This window comes from Protopterus annectens, chromosome 2.part1, assembly GCF_019279795.1.
Source record: "Protopterus annectens isolate FY-2018-M chromosome 2.part1, PAN1.0, whole genome shotgun sequence".
NCBI classification, from domain to species: domain Eukaryota; kingdom Metazoa; phylum Chordata; order Ceratodontiformes; family Protopteridae; genus Protopterus; species Protopterus annectens.
The window spans coordinates 1,645,857,748-1,645,875,888 of NC_056729.1; the positions used below are offsets into that span (position 1 = coordinate 1,645,857,748).

At 41.3% G+C, this 18,141-nt stretch overlaps 1 non-coding gene across 1 annotated transcript; it reads right to left on the reverse strand.

Annotated features, from left to right (window-relative positions):
• Positions 1-3,352: 3,352 nt before the first annotated feature.
• On the reverse strand, positions 3,353-3,424 carry TRNAY-GUA. Its single transcript has one exon. It is a non-coding gene; the product is annotated as a tRNA-Tyr (tRNA).
• Positions 3,425-18,141: the final 14,717 nt, after the last annotated feature.

An 18,141-nucleotide genomic window follows, 5' to 3' on the forward strand; every position in this document is an offset into this window, starting at 1 on the left:
TAAGCAGAGAACTGAAAGTGTAGTGATCCTACTCTGAAGCACAGGAATTTTTTGCATGATTTTCTTATTGGGATGTGCAGGTAAGCATCTTTTAGGTCTAAGGTGACCATCCATGCTTTGTTTGGCAGCATTGGTAGAAGCTGTTGCAAGGTAAGCATTTTGAATTTTGGGATTACCAGGAAGGTATTGAGAAAAGATAGGTCCAGGATGGGATGCCAAGTCCCCTCTTTCCTGGGAACAAGGAATAGTCTGGAATAGAATCCTTTTACAACTTGTTCTGGAGGTACAGGTTCTACTGCCCCTAGGGATATTAGGCTTTGCACTTATTTTAGTGTTTCTGCCCACTGGTTTAAAGGTAGGTCTGGGTACCATCTTGGAGGTGGTAGTTCTTGGAAATTGAATTTGTACCCATGAGCAATGATTTTTAAGACCCATTGATCTTTTGTTATAGAGTTCCAATTTTCTCTGCATAGAGATAGCTTTCCTCCTAGCTTTTGGTGTGGTGGAGGCAGGCAGAGATGGGAAAGGTAGTTACTGAGACATTTTTTCCTTACAGGGTTGCTTTTGAACTCCCTGCTCTAGTGTTTGAGGGGGGCACTGTTTTGTTCTTTGCTGGCCCTGAGTTTTAGTCTTGGTGGGTCTGTCCCTATGGGTTTTGCCTTGTGCCTGCCTGTTTGGTGCAGGAAAGGTCCAGTGTTTAGAGAGAAAATTTCCGCTGAACCTAGGAGGTTATACTTGAAGAAAATCTTTAACAGTCTGCATCAATTTTGCTTTGTCTTCCATCTTTTTAAGTACCTCTTCAGTTTTCTGTCCGAACAAGCAGTCGTTGTCAAGAGGTGCATCCATGATTTTAGCTTTGACATGATCAGGGAGAGGTTGTTCCTTCAGCCATGCATGTCTTCTGATAACAGATCCTGTCACTGCTGCCCTGGTAGAAGCTTCTAGGGCATCATATCTTCAGTGCAAGGAGTGCTTTGCCACCTGAGATGAAGAGTGCAGTAATTCTGCGATCTCTTTATTGTTGGAAAAATCTGGAAAAGCAGAAATTTTCTGTTTCAAATGTTCCAAAGTGTGCTGTTGATGTTTTAACATATGGAACTGACTGTTGAGAGCCCTTATAGTTAAAGTTGCAGAGGTATATACTTTCTTACCCCATCTGTCCAGGGCCCTAGATTCTTTGTCTGTGGGAGTAGGATTCTTTGCAGAAGTAGCCTTAATTCCCTTAGGTCCCTGAGTAATCACCTCTGGATCTGCTATAGGATTTCTGTAGAGGAATTTATGAGTCAGGTACCCTGTAGTATCTGTCAGGTTTTCTGGGGGCAGGTGGAAGGGTGTCAGTGGTAAGGCTGGAATCTTGGTAAACATCATCTACCAAAGGAAAAGTCCTGTAGAGGTGATGCAGAAAGAATAGAAGCTTCTGCATCTGAGTCTTCATAGGCAGTAAGAGGATTTTCCTCTTCAAAAACTGAGGAGTCAGATCCCTCTGAGTCTAAATCCAAATGGATGTCTGGAGAAGGTACCTGTCTTCTTTTGGCTGGTGTGGCCTGAATACCCAGGATGAAAGTGATGAGATCCTTCACCATTTTAAGCATTCTAGTTTGAGGAGGGGGAAGAGTAGTGAAATGGAGACTTTTTTTCTGTTTTCTTTGGAGTAGCTCTAAGTCTGGCCTGAAGAGTATCCCTTGGTGCTATCAGTGTGTTTGTCGGAAGAGAGGGCGAAGGCCTTGAAGTGAATTTTCGAAGTGTGAGGGGTATCCTCAGAAGCCGGTACCTGTATAGTGCTCTGGACCCAACCGAGGCAAAGACAGCCGAAGGCTCTTTAAAAGATGAAGTTTTCTGTGGCATACAGGACTCTGAAAGGGTCTCAGTAGAGGCCTGCAAAGTAATTGAGTCAGGCATCAGGGGCTGTGAAAGCGCCTCACTGAATTCCAAAGAACTGATGACCCATTTATCGGTGGTGTCATAGGAAGGCTTGGCCTTATGCAGTCTGTCTCTATCCTTATCTTTACGATTTTTCAGAAGATCTGCAGTTTGCTGAATGATGGATGCCATATCGGTAATTGGAGATGGAAGACAAAAATATCCGGCTACAAACAGGGCTCTGCAACAAATAGTTCTAGTATTAAAGAGGGCACAGAAGAACCAGTACATCGTGATCTGGGCCTAAACAAGTGATACAGTAAGAATGGAAGTCTCAGTGTGGTATTTGCTTTCCACAGGCGAGACAGTTATTGACTTTTTCTGACATCGGTTAATGCAAGAAAAAGGAAGGATCCCCAATGGGGTACTTAGCTTTAGACATTTTCAGCTGAAGTTCAAAATCTGGAAACAGCTGACCAGCACTGTTGCGAATTGTTTCTGCTATGGGCTCCATGGCAAGAAAGACTGAGGTAATGGCATCACCTGCTCTCCTTTATAGTTCGGATGACCTGACTTCAGCCAGCAAGCGACAGCAGCCAACGCACAAAACCTTGACTCTGGTATTCGGACCAACTGAGGGCTACCACAGCATGGATAACCCAATGGTTAGGACTGCAGCAGTGAAACACAAAGAACATCAGGAGATTAGTACTTTGAGTGAAGGGGGATGTGAAGTGGGCAAACCTCTCAACTATCCAGATTTGCTCAAAATGTCCAGATATTTGACTCATATTTTGGGCTGTTCCTCATACAATTTGTGGTTTTCTGGCAAATCACTGGAATGATCTGAGGAGTGAAGTCACTAAATAATGACATACATTTTGTTTCAGACTTTAAATCCTTCAGAAAGTGTATGTTAAGACAAACCCTGTTACTCTAGCAACTTTATAAATTTATAAGAGCAATATTTCAAATGTGTCCCTATTTTTGAGCCATTGTCCCCCCATTTTGCTGGGCTTTGTCCAGATTTCTTGCACTAAGAAGTTGAGAGGTATGGTTCAAGTGGGTGTTGAGTAAAAGTAAAATAAATTCTATTGGAAAAAGAGTTAAGGTTAGAAAATGTATTGCAAAATAGCTATCCAACAGATCCCAAGTTAATGGCACCCTCTATGAAAGTAAAATTATAACTTGTGGGGTACCGTAAACATCAGTGCTAGGCCTTCTCCTGTTAGCATTTATTTTGCAGACATCAAAGCCAATATCCCAGAAGGGTGGTTGATCAAATTTGCTGATGACAGCAAGCTAGGCACTTCTATCCACTCATCCACTGATACTAAACAGCTCCAGCAAGGGCAGGAATATGCACATATCTGGCTCATAGGATCATGGGAAGTTACTAGGATATAGGCCCTAAAGCCCTTACAAGCCTAGCCAAGAATATAGCACATGTCAGCACCCGATGTCCCTGTCCAGCAGGAAAAAACAGCCTTGGAGGTGACACCTGGATTTGAACCAGGGACCTCTTGATCTACAGTCAAATGCTCTACCACTGAGCTGTACCCCCATTTTACAAAAACACAGGGCTTATCTAGAATACTGAAAATTATCTCAAGCTAAATGCAAAAAAAAAACTGCTGAGTAGTACCATTTAGCAAAACAGCTGCTCCTCCTTCATATGTTTCAAATGGTACTCTTCTTCAGAAAGATATGGTCATAACAGTCTTATATGGGTAACGCTTTCTCATTCATTTATCATGTTTCCAGTAGAGTCAGAAAATTCTTGTATGTAGCTCGGTTAATTTCAAAGGGATTATCTTCAAGAAGGCATCCTGCCACTGTACTCTTCCATTATCAGTCCCATTATAAAATGTAATGCTTCCACGGTGTGTTCAAATAAGATATTGTTCAAGTAGAAAGACCCTAAAGATTTCTAACTAAGAAAATTAAAAGTCTTGATGCCTTTAATTATCCCAACAGATTAGAAAGACTCTCTTTTTACTCAGCAGACAATCAGCTGTACCAATCGACTTGTGTCTCAATTTTCAAATCATGGAAGACCCACTTCTATTGACCTACTAGTTCTTCACAAAACTGGTAGCTCTCCAAACATCCATACAATGAACCTAAATAAACAAGACATGCTGGAGGATTAGGTTCCTAAATGAACATATCCACAGTCTATGAAATAAGCTTCCATTCCAGCCCAGCTGTGTACTGCTTTGGCTACATTTAAGGCCAGTGCTGATGACTGGTGGGGTAGATATAAATTAATTTAGGAGGTGAGTACTATCAAGAGCCTGCAAAGGATGGTAAGAACCATGATGTGTGTCTACATAAAGCTTACATGTCTAGACATCTTATGGTCTCTATGATTTTTGCCTTGTATTGTTCCTGTGACTGTATATATATACCTGGGCATCAAAGTGTTTAGGATGAGTAAACAAAATGTAAAAGGCATATCATTCTCAAAATCAAAACTACGAAGTAAATAGTATGCAGAAAGGCCTTACCCACTGACAGCATTTGATCAGTCTCTGCTTGGTACGTCTGAATACTGAGATTTTTTTAAAGGAAATCAAATTGCTGAGAAGTGTGGTGCCAATTATATTGAAGACTAAAACCACCTTTGTGTCATTGCTGACTGAATTTGCAATGCACTCATCAAACCGTTCTTCATATATTTCCCACTTTTCAGGAATGGTGTCAGAAGTGTTCATTTGTCCTACAGTGCCCAGCATATTGATTCTGACGTGTGCAATGTTATAGCTGAAGAATTCTGATGAGGTGATGTGGGGATAGTTGGAGTGACCAGCTTTGCTTTGTTTTCCTTTGAAAACAGAATGTCCATGAACATGTCAGTGTACCTGCAATGTAATGCACTCTAATCACCAGTTCAGTAATGTTTAATCGTTCATACATTTGGAAGTAAAAAAGTGAAGAAAGGAAGCTTATGAACTAATTTGGTAGACAAACCCTGGTGAGATCAAGATGCCTTCAAACCAAAAGGAATGATTGCTTTAACAAGACAAAATAGCATCATGTCAGAAGCAATGAAGACTTGAAAATGTATAGACATATTTATTTGTTTACATACGTATGTTTACTAGGATAATGGTACAGACCAATATGCATTACAGTGGAAGAAAACCCCATGTTTTTCCTCTGTGTGAAGTCTCACCTGTAACAACTTGTTTCATGTTCCTTGCATACACAATAAAGAACAAATAAATACATTTTTCTACAGTATACACTGTAGCTTTGTACATAATAAGGTTAATATAATAAACAAAAATAAATGAAATATGAAATGATAACAGTGAAATATGGTATGGGGGAATAAAGTATTACACTGTGAGGTATGTTATTTTTTTATCTTTTCCGATACCTTTACATATTTGCTGGAATTTTGCTGAATAGAAAAGAATTACTGAGACAGGCATTTCTCTTCTTTTGTATGGACAATCTGAGTGGAAAATTAGGCTTCTACACCAAAGCATGTTTAGTACTACTGCATTTACACTGTAATTCTAGAAATAGAATAAAACACTCCTTGGTGGAAAGATGCTTTAAAATAAGACAAAGAAAACAAACCACTTGTTTCTTGTACATTGAATTGGTTTACAGAAACATGGTGATGTAATCATTACTTTAGATTGCCAGCTTAGACCACATTACGCAAAACTTTGAGAGCAAACAGAAGTGTCAAATCATAGTCGCACAAAAGTCTTATCAGCTGGTATAACTGTCATAGCAGGAACTAGATTCCTGAAAAGATAATCAGAAACAGAAAAATACTGCTAACTGTATCCTCGGGGATTATAAAGTAAAGCAGTATAATGCAGCTGTTCATGTGTGATTCCAGAATGTACTTGACAAACACACCTGTGACTATGTATTATTTTAACACTCTTTATTTATATACTTTCCCATGAGATAAGCATGTCAAACAATACCATCAACACTTTTCCCAGTTATCAAATCTTATCACAACATTTTAAGGAAAAAATGATGCTGAGTAACATAACCCGAATTCCCCAAATCCATGTTGTTCCTGGGGTGCTGTTTGTACACTAATAAGGTCATTCTCAAGGCAGCATATAAGGGTTTGAAGTCAACTATTAACTGTGACTCATTTCTTACCATACTATTTAAATTGCTGTCAATTATTATCGCAATAGTATTTTACAATATGTTTTATCAGATGTGTAATGCAGTTATGTTCTATGTGTAATAAATTTATGCTTACTGTTTTTGATACAGGTCTATAGTTACTGTCTGTGCTAATATGCAGATAAGTTTAAGGTGTAAGGCTGACGTGTTTATCCAGGGTTGCCAGACGTCCCTATTTGGGCGGGACTGTCCCGAGATCAGCAGCCTGATCCTGAGTCCCGCCCTGCTGGTTTAAATCCTGGCCAGCCTCCGCTTTGTTTGTTTTTTTTGGTTTTTTTTGATTGGCCCGTATACCTGGCATACGGGCCAATCAAAAATTGCTAAACAGGGAGCTTCTTGTGTTCTGCATTAAACACGAGAAGCTCCGTGTTTAGCGACTTTTGATTGGCCCATATGCCGGTATACGGGCCAATCAAAAATCGCTAAACACGGAGCTACTTGTGTTGAATGCGGAACTGCAATGCATTAAACATGAGAAGCTCCGTGTTTAGTGCAGAGCTGCTGCTCTTTAATGTGGAACTGTGTTCCGCATTAAAGATCTTTTTTATTTGGTCTTCACTTGCCGTGAGAGACCTTCTTTTTTTTGTCCCTACCTGGGGGGCTGGAAATCTGGCAACCCTGCGTTTATCATAACAGTGACAATGATGATTTTGATTTTGACTTATTAAGCTCCTCATTAGCACTCTTCAACAAAACACTTGACTGGATGGAAGATAGGAAATTCACCCCGGGGATCACTTCTGTGGCTCTGCTTGACAGGGGCACAGGAAAATTATTTTCTTGGGTGGCAAAAGCCAGGCTACCATTTGGCTAGGCTTATGTAGGCCCTAGGGCCAATAGCCTAGTATCTACCTATGAACCTGTGAACCTATGAAGGACTATCTCCTGCATACTCCCTATTGTTTCACTATTCAGACTGTATACTTTGTTTTGTACCTATATAATTGCTGCAGTTTTACTATTCAAATAATGCATTGTGGTGTGTGCCTTATGGCCCTGATTATGGCTTTAAAGGTTCCTGGACCAGCCTGGGAAGATTGGGTAGAGATGGGTGAAGGCTGCCAGCCCAGCCAAATAGAATATGATACATAATTCTGGCATTTGTAAATACAAATGTAAAATACAGGCTTGTTTCTTATATGAAAGAAAAATATTGTAAAATGTTGAACTTCAAGATTGTAGCAACTTGTAGCAATAGCTAGAAATTAGAAAAGATTAGACTAAGTGTTTTTCTGTTATGTTAGAACTGTACTACTGAATTATTTTATGTTTCTGTGTGATCTCTGAACTCTTGAATAATACTGTGGTGTAGTAGTATTGTCTTGTGTTTTTAGTATTTATTACTAAATATTTTTAAACCTTTTCTACTGTGGCTGGTTTATGTAGAGATAAATAAAGCTCTAGAGTACACTGCATGCGTATAAGTGATCCTGTAATAAGCCCTTCCAATAAGCCTTGATTGCTTAAGTTACACTACTATTGGATAATAATATTGCACAGTAATAATTGGACACACTTTTAAGGGCTTTTGGGTAGCTGATAATTATTAGTTGGTGGTGGCAAGAATTACTACTGTATAGTCTGGGTATAGGGGCACAGCTGGAGAATCTGTGTCAGCCTTTCCCAGAAGTGTCTGTGAAGTTGTGTAAATACTTATCTCTAAGTGTGTGTGTCAGCTACATTGGCAGGGACACGAAGACCTGGTTGGACAGAGAGGGTACTGGAAATTTTAGCTTGCCAGCTAGGCTGAGATCTGGACCCTATAGCTGTGCCAGTGGGGAGTCTTCTTGAGGACCTGGGGAGCAAGGGAGCGACCAGCCCCTGACTGACTGTGATCTCTGTGTGCTTTTAAGGGAAATTGCACTTTACTGTGTGTATTGGTTATCCTTTCCTTTCATATAAGACACCCTCTCTGGTGTTAGTGGTGAGGATTGAGGCTCCTTGATTGCTGGGCCAGGGCACGGGTGTCACATGTGGTTTGCAGTGGTTGGGATATCCACATCACATATTAATTAGTTGGCAAATAGTAATTGGCTTGTAGTGGTGTGGGTAGAATGAATCCTGTAGCTTATGTACAGTGATCTCTAAAGGTATTTTGTACTCTAAATCAGCCATGCAGTGAATATGAGTTCAGATCACAATTGTTTTATTTCTTTTGATAGCTTAGTTAGTCAGAGTGAGCAGGCAGCAAGTCAGCAGAGGAGTAGGGAAAGCTGACAATCAGGCAGAAAACAGCATCCAGGAGGACAATCAGAATGGCAGTGGAAATAAAATATCCTTAGAGAATGGACAGCTCAACCTTTCTGTGAAGGACAATCAGACTGGCAGTGGAGATACAATATCCACGGAGAATGGACAGCTCAACCTTTCTGCAGTGGACTTAAAAATCCAGCTGGAGCTAAAGAGACATGAGTTGGAGGCCAGGCATTTGGAGATAGAAGCTGAAGAAAAAGAATGTCAAAGGAGGCATGAGAGGGAAATGCTGACTGTTCGCCAGAGTGATGGAGGTAATGGGGAAGGGAGTAACTGGACCCCAGAAGTACAACAGGTCAGTAAATTTCTTCCGCAATTTAAAAAGGGGGATAATTTTGATTTATTTATTTTATTTTATTTATTTTATTTTACATTTGTTGACCGGGAGGATCCGACTGGATACATGTCCATTTTCAGCGGAGGCCCGGGGAGAAAAGCTCCAAGCACATGTTACAGAACATTTGACTGACAATGAAACAAATTATACATTCAAAATAAGAGCATTCTAACTTATTCTTTATAATTTATTTTAATGTAATTAATGTTGATAGTTTCATTCATAAGTTTGAAAGGGTATGCAAACAGTATAGTGTTGACCAAAGGCTCTGGGTATGGTTCCTGACCCACTTACTCCATGGTAAAGCTGTAAATGCATTGGCTAATATGTCTGACACTGCATGTTTTGATTATACTGCTGTAAAAAAATGTGTTTTAGAATGTTTTAAGCTAACACCTGAAATGTACAGGAAAATGCTTCGTGAGCATAGACACAAGGCAGATGAAAGTGTGTGTAAATATGTTGCTGAACTGAGCACTTATTTTCATAGCTGGGTGAGTGGATGTCAGGTCACCACTTTTGAACAGCTGGCAGACCTTTTGTTGAGGGAACAAGCCCTTAGCACTTTGTCTGAGGACATGAGGATCTGGATAGCTGATAAGACAATGTGCTACTTCAGAAGAGTTGGGGAAGAAGGGAGCTAAATGTTTTGAATGCAACCAGTGGGCCATGTGGCATACAGGTGTCCATGGAGGCAAGGTGGGTAACCAAAGGTGAGGGAGTCAGTAAGTGGGAAAGACAAAATGCTAATAGTAGGTTGTCTTGAGACAACAGGGGTACTAAACTACCATGCTGCAGATGTCCTGAGAGGGAAGGATTTGGATGAGGCAGTACCACGTGCTTATGCAGTTACACGCAGTGAGGCTAGGAGACAAGCATGTGGGTCTGGTAGCCTGGTGGGGACCCAGACAGACTGCATACTTGCATCCAGGACTGCTGAGGTGGTTACTTCAGGGAATAAGTTTTGCTGTAGCAGTGAGACTGAAGGTATCCACATCTGCTTGTGGGTACTGATGTTCCCTTGGATAGAGTGACTGTAAAGGTAAAGGTGAGTAGTAGTACCCAGGATGACAGTAAGGCACCATTGTCAGAGGATGCCAGACTTCCTGTGGAAAATGAGCTGGGAAGGGTTACAAAGAGGGAGTTGAGACAGGCTCAGCTCTCACACCCTACATTGCAAGGCCTGAGGCAGGTAGCTAGGGAGGCACCTGATTCTCAAGGAAAGGAGGAATCTGTATACTGGGACAAAGGGTTACTATACAGACAGCGGACCCCTGAGGGAGTGCTAGAAGGTGAGCGAGTACAGCAGTTAGTAGTGCCTAGCACCTACCATCTGGCGCTTCTCGCCATAGCCCATGATATTCCCTTTGCAGGTCATTTGGGCATAAAACGTACAAAGAGATGTATTATGCAGAACTTCTATTGGCCTGGAATTTCCAGAGATGTAACAGGGTACTGCAGGACCTGTGAGCAGTGCCAAAAGGTAGGCAAGTCAGGAAACAAGGTGAAAGCTGCTTTGATGCCTTTGCCTGTGATTGAGGAGCCATTTCAGAGGGTAGCTATGGATATTGTGGGTCCTCAGAGTACCCCAAGTTCCACAGGGAAAAAGTATATCCCAGTGGTTGTAGATTATGCTACACGATATCCTGAGGTAGTGGCTTTGTCCTCCATTGAGGCAGAGAAGGAGGAAAATGCTTTGTTAGAGATTTTTAGCAGGGTGGGTTTCCCAAAAGAAATACTGACTGACCGAGGTGCCAATTTCATGTCAGACCTGCTGGCTTGTCTGTGGAAGTCTTGTGGGGTGAAGCACATGAAGACCACCCCCTACCATCCCCAGACTAATGGTCTTGTTGAGTGGTTAAACTCTACAATCAAGCCCATGCTACGGGCATCTGCAGATCAGTTTAAGATATATTTGCCCCATCTGTTGTTTGCTTACAGAGAGGTTCCCCAGGAATCCACACGTTTTTCACCCTTTGAGTTGCTGTATGGGCACAGGGTGAGGGGACCTCTAGATTTAATTTGAGATGAGTGGGAAGGTGAGTGTGGGTCTCACAAGGAGTCTGTTGTGACATACGTCCTAAACCTCAGGACAAGGCTCAGGGAACTCGTGGGCTTGACCCAGGAGAACCTGGCAGAGGCCCAACAACAGAAAAAGGTATGGTATGACAGGAATGCTCGAGCTAGATAGTATGCTGTGGGACAACAGGTAATGGTTCTCATTCTTGGCAGACACAACAAGCTGCAAGCAGCTTAGGAGGGTCCCTACAAGGTGGTAAGAAAGGTAAGTGATGTTAACTACATGGTGGAACTGCTAGGCAGAATGGAGGGGCACAAATTGTACCATGTTAACATGATGAAACCTTAACATGATAGGGAGGCCCTTGTGCTGAGCATTTGCAGTGGATTGTAGGAAGAGTCTGAGGGAGATCTGGGGACTAATATCCTCAGTGAGGCTCAGGCTGACACCTCAGTGGAAGGGGTATCAATGTCCCAGCAGCTATCTCCTACCCAGGTTTGAGAAATCCAAGCAGTGTTGCAGGAATTTGGGGACATATTCACTGGGAAACCACGGTGCACCACCAGGTGGATACAAGACCTCAAAGGCCTATTAGGCAGGCCCCTTATAGGGTGCCTGAGAGAGTCAGAAAGACTCTGAAGGGGTGATTGAAGAGTCCAACAGTCCCTGTGCCTCCCCAGTGGTGCTGGTGCCAAAGAAGGATGGCAGCACCAGGTTCTGTGTGGATTATAGGAAATTAAATAGTCACACAGAGTTGGATGCTTACCCCATGCCTAGGACAGATGAGACCCTAGATCAGCTGGGTGTGGCTAAGTATCTTACAACCATTGAACTTACAAGGATTATTGGCAGGTGCCCTTGACTCCCAGTGCTAGAGAGACGTCAGCCCTTTGGGATGAAGAATATCTCAGCGATTTTTCCAGAGGCTGGTAAATCATATCCTAGTAGGAGCTGGAGGGTTTGCCCTTGCTTACCTAGATGACATTGCCATCTACAGCCATCTCTGGCCAGAGCACCTTCAGCATTTCAGGGAGCTGCTGGTCAGACTACAGAAAGCAGGGTTGACCATTGAGCTGAGCAAATGTCAGGTGGGTATGCCGGAGGTCTCCTACCTAAGACATAGAGTGGAAAGTGGGAAGATAAGGTCAGAACCAGTAAAAGCGGAAGCTATTCAGGCATGGCCTGCACCTGTTACTAAAAAGGTGAGGACATTTGTAGGGACAGCAGGGTACTACAGAAAGTTTGTCCCTAGTTATAGTACCATAGCTGCTCCCCTCACAGACCTGACAAGGAAGAACAGGCCAGATAAGGTAGTGTGGACCCCAGCATGTGAGCAGGCATTCCAGAAGCTTAAAGAAGCTTTGGGAGGACCCCCCCCCCTGTGTTAGCCCGTCCAGATTATAGCAAAGAATTTGTTGTGCAGGTGGATGCTTTGAAGCATTGGGTGGGGGCTGTACTTAGCCAGATTTCTTCAGAGGGGGAAGAGCACCCAGTGGTTTATCTCAGTCATAGGCTCCAACCCAGGGAGGAATGCTATGCAGCTGTAGAAAAGGAATGTCTAGCCATAGTGTGGGCACTGCAGAAACTTCAGCCTTATCGGTATGGAAGGAAATTCACTATAATGACAGATCACAACCCTCTAACATGGTTAAACAAAGCCCGCCAGCAAAATGTCAAGTTGCTAAGATGGAGCCTGGGATTGCAAGTATATGATATGTCAGTGCAGCACCGCAGTGGGATTAGCAATGCCAATGCAGATGGGCTCTCAAGACAGGGAATGGGGTGAGGTACACCCAGAAAGGCCTAACCCTCTCAAGCGGTGTTTCTCAAGGGTCACTTGAAAAACTAGCTTGAGTTCTCTGGGGGGGGGGGTGAACATTGGGTAAAAATAGGTGAAGGCTGCCAGCCCAGCCAAACACAATTTGATACATAAGTCTGGTATTTGTAAATACAAATGTAAAATACAGGCTTGTTTCTTAAATGAAAGAAAAATACTGTAAAATGTTGAACTTCAAAATTGTAACAACATTGCCATCTGCTGTAAGGAAAACTAAGTCAAGCATTTCACATCTGTTCTTTGAAATTAAAATCATGTCTTGTATGTTCTTTTGATCTCCAGAGCTCGGAGTCATTATGACTGGACTAGCACATTCTTTCTATTGTTTTAAGGCTAAAGTTAATAACCAGAATGTACATGTGGACTGTCGTTTATTGCTTTAAGTGTAAAAGAATGTAAATGCAGTTTCTGTGTGGCCTGGGAAACAGGAAAGTGTCAAAATGATGTAATGTGTATACTGGGAAACCTAAGTGTCAAAAAACATAATGTAATCTGGTAGGGCCCAGCAGAAATGTTTGTTAGTGTTTTAAAAAAACTTTTGCTCAGAGAGAGACTGTAAGCATTTTGATCTTGGACATCTAACTCACTGCCTATGCTCTTAAGTAAGTTATCTTAGAAGTGTGTTTTCTTGTAGCCATAGCTAGGAATTAGAAAAGATTAGACTAAGTGTTTTTCTGTTATGTCAGAACTGTACTACTGAATGATTTTACGTTTCTGTGTGATCTCTGAACTCTTGAATAATACTGTGGTGTAGTAGTATTGTCTTGTGTTTTTAGTATTTATTATTAAATATTTTAAACCCTTTTCAGCTGTGGCTGGTTAATGTAGAGATAAATTTAGCTCTAGAGTACAATGCATGCTTATAAGTGATCCTGTAATAAGCCCTTCCATTAAGCCTTGATTGCTTAAGTTACACTACTATTGGAAAATAATATTGCACGGTAATAATTGGACACCCTTTTAAGGGCCTTTGGGAAGCTGATAATTATTAGCTGGCGGTGTCAGGAATTACTACTGTACAGTCTGGGTATAGGGGCTCAGCTGGAGAATCTGTGTCCGCCTTTCCCAGGAGTGTCTGTAAAGTTACATAAATACTTACCTCTAAGTGTGTGTATGTGTCGACTACTTGGGCAGGGACATGAAGCACTGGTTGGACAGAGAGGGTACTGGAGGTTTTAGCTTGCCAGCTAGGCTGAGATATGTACCCTACAGCTGTGCCAGTGGGGAGTCTTATTGGGGACCTGGGGAGCAAGGGAGTGACCAGCCCTGCACTGACTGTGATCTCTGTGTGCTCTTAAGGGAAATTGCACTTTACTGTGTTTATTGGTTATCCTTTCCTCTCATATGAGATGCCCTCTCTGGTGTTAGTGGTGAGGATTGAGGCTCCTTGATTGCTGCACCAGGGCACAGGCTTCACACAGCCTGCCTACCTGGTTAACAAATTAAATAAAATAATAAAATAACTCTGTGCATTGATGCTGTGTGTGTCTCTGTGGGTTTGTAGTGGCATACAAACACATACTGAGTACATAGTATAAATATAAAAACATATCTACAGGCTATTTTGTAAAGTAAAAAAAAATCTATATATTGAGTAAATCATCATATGAAAATAAACAAAGCAAGCCATATTTACATCCCAAACAAAAACTCCCAGAAACTTTAATAGAAAACAAAGTATCCTGATTACAATGACAAAATACAATATGCACAGTGAAAAAAGGAGTTAAACATTTGAAAAGCATGGCATAAACACACAATACTGCAAACTATTAAACAATAAAGGCAATCAGGAAACACAGGTACCAGAGCGAAACAAAGCTGTTAAAATCCAAGCACATCCAAACAAAATAGAGCAATTCAGTCTAGCATCAACTATTTTATTAAAAAGTCAGATCAGTTTTGGTAAGTGCTTTCACCCAACACGGCTTCATCAGACCATAAGTCCTCACTTAAACAAATCCAGAAATACTTATCCAGACTAATATAACATATAAAAATATATCCATTCACTTCAAATGGAAAAAGTGTGCTTTCCAAACCTACAAAAACCTAAAATACACACACCATCCAATGTTGTTAAGTTGCAGCCAACTCCTACAGACACTTTATAAATAGTTTTTGCTAACCACAGAACCAGCGCACAAAAAAGTTTGTCTAAGTAAGGCATAAAATAAAACTTATACTAATCAATTTCAAACTCTACTAAAAATACTGGAGACTAAGAACATTTTCATCATGCAATTACACGACAACAAAGACCACAACAGGGAATGCCATCATCTACATAACAAGGCAGCAATTAAAATAAAACATATGCAATAACCCTCTAGAAAAAAAAAACTCTCACAACTATTGTTTAAACATTCCCTCACACGTGTAACAAAAAGACTCCTTATTGAAATGTTGGCATGCAATAATCGGTGCCAACACACCACAAAAAAAAAAAAAAGACGAAAAATGCAAGAGAAGAAAAAACATTAAGCATCGATCTCCTTTAAACTTGCTTTTTGCAGGTAGGGCAATCCTACCCCCCCCCCTCCAGCTTATATACACTAACTCCAAAATTACCATACTTTGGAGTAAATGGAATATTCAGATAAATTATCTCTTATTAGATATGTCTGTTTTTTTTTTTTCTTTTTTTTTTTTTTCTTTTTTGGTCTGTTCGGTTTTAGCAGATCCTGACATTTCAAATGGTTACCACAAAAAATACCTTGAAAGTGTGCAACAAAATGTGGTGAGAAGTGAAAATAAAAGATCTGAGAAACAAAAATACAATGATGTACACAATGCAGGATCACAAAAGAGCTGATGAAAACAAACTGAAGAATAAGAATAAAACAAAAACAGTAAGATAAAACTGAAAAAATCAATGGATAAGAGAAAGAAGGAGCATATAAAATCACTGGGTTTCTGCTGTAAGTCTGAGAAACCCATTTTTGGTCCACAGAAAACTGATATAGAAACTGTGCAACCATGAATATATAAATAAGTCTGAAACTGTAATATCTCAGAGTATATACCCCCTGCTCTGCAAGGTATACCAGTCTCAGGTTTCATATCTGTCTGTATGCCTGTCATCTATCTATGTATTTATTTATGTATATCAGAGGATCTATTTATCTCTCTATCTATCTATCTATCTATCTATCTATCTATCTATCTATCTATCTAGCGATATAGCAAAAGTTTGGTGGGTACAGGTTCCAACATTATGCAACCCTCTCCAAGGAACCCTTTGAAAAATGTATAGTGACTTTTGAAATTTGCTGAATAATTAACACATACAATATGAAGTTATCACACTTGCATCACTCAGTTATTTTTCATACTTATGACAGAAAGCCTCAAACTACAAAAATAAAAAAGAACTGCAAAAAGAAGACAAAATTGCAGAAAAAAGAAACAAACTGAAACAAACAACAATAAAAGAAATGAGACAAAATAATACAGATAAGTGCCATTTTGGTGGTGCAAAGGGATAAAGCTCTGATTATGGCCCAGATGACCTAAGTTTGGTTAGCAGCTAGGGTGACTGATGGAGCTGCAGGGAGGGATAAGCATGCCTGTCCTGGGTGGGAGGTGTAGCTCAAAGAGGAGAGTCACCCTGCAATGTAGTCACTGAGCATGGGAGGTAGGGCAGGGAGTGGGTAGGGCATATAAATACAGGAAGCAGAGATGACCATTAGTATCAGAGTAAGGCCAGGGGGTAGGAGGTAAAGCTGAGCAGTGTGACTGTAGAGCACTGGGGCCAAGCTGGCAACATGATGTCCCTAGCAAAACCAAAACAAATATGCAAATATAAAAGTCATTCTAAGAAATGAAGAAAAATATAACCTTAGAAAAAAGAAAGAACTGAATAAATTAAAATAAGAAACTTGGATAAAAGACCATAAAATACTCATAAAATGAAGAACTAAGGAGCATAACATCAGAATAATTACAAAAAGCAATGGATGAAATAAAATAAAACACCAGCAACTTAGGGACCACCTAAAATAGAAAGGAAAAAAATACAGATTTTAGGTTCATAGGTTCATAGGTTCATACTAGGCTATCTGCCCTGGGGCAATTATAAGCCTAGCCTGATTCTGTATGGCTTACTTGATTTGAGTATACTGTGCCCTTTTTAAGGTTTAGTTTACTGTGCCTCTGTCTAATAGTGACACAGGAGTAATCCCTGGGACAAACCTATGATCCCCCATCCACTTATCGAGATTCTTCTTGAAGAGATTCAGTGAGGTGCTCTGCCTCACATGAACTGGAATTCTATTCCAGAGCGAAGGGAGCCTCTGGGTTATGAACCTGTCCCTCCAGCAAGTTCTATTTATTTCTGTGCTGAGGTTCAAGTCCCTCGAGCGTGTGGCTCTAAGGGATTTAGATTTACTGAGGTGGAGCATGTCCATTAATTCTGGATTTGACATAGCTTTGTATGTCAGGCATAGATCGCCTCAAGTAGGCGGTATGCAACTGAGTAGAGCTGGAGTTTTTTTAACCGAGCAGCATATGGCATCTGTTTGAGACCCTCGATCCTCTTGGTGAGATACTTTTGGGGTCTTTCTAATTGCTGCAGGTGTCGGGTAAGGTACATCCCAAAAGGGGCATTGTATTCTATGATGGGCCTGATGAGGGATGAATAAAGGCACGATTACCTCTCTTGATCTAGATGTGAAACCCTTCGTGATGAGGTGGGCTATGTAGAAGGTCTTTCTAACCACTTTGGCAATGTGGTTTTCAAAGGAGAGATTGCTATCAACTTGGGTCCCCAGGTCCCTAATAACTTTCTCTGTACTTAATGGGTTTCCGCCTATGTGGTAATTTGTGGGCACATTGTTTTTGCCAAAGGGTATGACTATACATTTTTTGGCATTTAGCTTTAAACCATGGTGCTGGCACCAGTTATCTGTCACTGTGAGACCTTTTTGAAGGATGTTTGTGTCAGCTGGAGAGTTGATTATGGTGCCCAGTTTGCAATCGTCTGCAAACTTGGTGAGCCATAGTCCTCCCACGTTTGCCTGTACCTCGGAAAAGTATATACCGAACAAGCGTGGTCCCAGGACAGAACCCTGTGGGATGCCACTTGTGACCGGTTTCGAGTCTGACATGGCTCCAGCAACTCTCACTCTGTGGGTTCTGTCTTTGAGCCAGTTTGCGACCCATCTTGTGACATAGGGGTTTATATTTAAGCTGGATAGCTTATCTATGATGCCCGAGTGGGGTATTGTGTCAAATGCCTTTGCAAGGTCCAGATAGGCTATGTGGACTACCTTCCCTTCATCTATGGCTTTGGTGACTGTTTCAAAGAAGTCAACCAGGTTCAAAAGGCAGGATCTGCCCTTGACAAAGCCGAACTGGGTAGGATCTAGTGTCTGTAGGTCCCCAATGTCTTTGTTTATGAGCTCCATGATGATCCTCTCCATAGCCTTGCAGACTAAGCTAGTCAGGCTTATGGGGCGATAGTTTCCAGGGTCTGTAGAGGCTCCACCTTTGTGGAGTAGGGCCACTGTTGCTGTACGCCATTCTGTGGGCACATATCCTGTAGTGAGGCTGAGATTGTATAGCTGTTTTATTTGAGGGATTAGTTCCTCTTGTAGTTCATGTAGGACGCAACCTGGGACGCCATCTGGTCCCATGGAAGCAGTGTTATTTGCTTTGGAGAGG